The sequence below is a fragment of the Cyprinodon variegatus genome, unplaced genomic scaffold, assembly GCF_000732505.1.
Source record: "Cyprinodon variegatus isolate N-32 unplaced genomic scaffold, C_variegatus-1.0 Scaffold907, whole genome shotgun sequence".
NCBI classification, from domain to species: Eukaryota; Metazoa; Chordata; class Actinopteri; order Cyprinodontiformes; family Cyprinodontidae; genus Cyprinodon; species Cyprinodon variegatus.
In genome coordinates, this window is record NW_015151360.1 from 152,207 (window position 1) to 153,948 (window position 1,742).

The following is a 1,742-nucleotide window of genomic DNA, read 5'->3' on the forward strand; positions in this document are numbered from 1 at the left end:
TCTAGAGAGTAAAACTGACATTTATGAGTTAATTTGTAAAAATATATATTACGTTTCTCTCTTCTTATCAGGGAGGGCGGTGCCCCAGCGCCCCCTATGGGCCGGCCACCACTGGTTCACACCATGCTCTTTTGATGACATTTATTGTTAATAAGCTGAGCAGAAGTTCGTGTTGTGAACAGGTGAAGAGACATTTGAATTGCAAAACCTGAAAACCCACAGAATGAGCCACCTGGCTGTAAATAGGAGATGATGCGGTCTGCTGATGCGTTCGTTATCAGAGAACCGAGCCACAGATGAATGGTGCCGAACCCTACTGTTGAACTAGTTCTAGATTAAGCCAGGTTGCATTGTGTCTGGCATGGTCCAGTTCAGTTGCGTTCGCTTTGCACTCAATAGTTATCTGGGTTACCGTGCTCGGACGGTTCTCGAAATGGTTTCAAAAGGGTAGTGTAAATGGCTAGCTTCTGTCTCACCCACTTCCAGTGCGAACAAACAGTAGGTTTAACATGATTGGAACTGGTTGTGGAGAGCCTCTAGAGAGCCACAGCTGGGCTGTCAAAGCTGTGCCTGATAAAAATTCTCATTTGAGTGAACCCACCAAGAATCATTTTACCACATAAAATGTTCAGAAGTCCAGGTAAAGGCATCTTGGAGTCCGGACCTGAACCATAGTTCGCCAGCTGGTGAGCCCTGAGCAAATGTGTGATGTATGCAAAAAGGTATTCCAAAGGTTTCCGCCTTGGACTGCAAAGCAGAATAAAACCACGATATATAGTTTTCTATCTAGTCTCTTTTTTAGTCTTTGAAACAACCACTTATTTACCTCATAATGCTACTGATCACCAGCTTTTTGGTAAAATTACATTTAGTGTGAATTCAGACAATACAAAAAGATAACCCTGCATAATGTTTTTCAACCAGTGGATTTTAACTGAAAACCTGCAGATTACATCACAGTAGGGTGGAGGCTTGAAGGATGACCCAAATGCAGAGACTGAAGCTGAAGGTTGTTTCTTGCAGATCTAATAACAAAAAAAGGGTAACGGAAACAAAAATTCAAAAATACTGAAAACCAGGAAATATTCACAACAAGGGGACAAAGAATGACAACAAACCAGCCACAGTGATTGGGCAAGAGGTGCATATATGGGAGAGAGAAACAAAGACCAGGCTAATTAGCAGATTGGAAGCAGGTGTGAACAGAATAGTCTAGAAGGGAGCTAGGAGACGGAGACTGACACAAGAGGGCAAGAGAGGGCTAACAAGAAATATCTAAGAACTCAGATACAATCAAAAATAACTAGAATAATACAAAATGGAAATAAAAACAATGAAAACTCAAAGATAAAACTTTAACAGAACCAAAACAATGACAAAGTGTTTGTTAGCATTAAGAGGTGTCGCTTGCCCCAAACACCTGAATCAAAGAGCTAAATAACCTCCTTAGCAGCAGTCAAGCTCATATTGGTTAGGTGTGGTGGAAGCAAATATGCATCTTAACCCTTACCCTAGGACACTTAGTGAAATACTTGGAACAAGAAACGCCCACTTGCCCTAATATATAAAAAGAAAAAAATATTATAAGCTTTTTTATGACATTTTAGCAAAATGATTGAATAGTTGTATTAACCATACATGTAAAAAGAGTTTTACAGAATTTGATGGGAACCTTAGAAACTTAGGGCCCTAGGCAATTGACTAGTATTGCCTAATGGTAAATCCCTAGTCTGACGTAGTCC

At 40.4% G+C, this 1,742-nt stretch overlaps 1 protein-coding gene across 1 annotated transcript in view; it reads left to right on the forward strand.

Moving 5' to 3' along the window:
• Positions 1-1,742, forward strand: part of frem1 (FRAS1 related extracellular matrix 1) — a 71,159-nt gene that overhangs the window by 52,663 nt on the left and 16,754 nt on the right. The window lies entirely within an intron of this gene.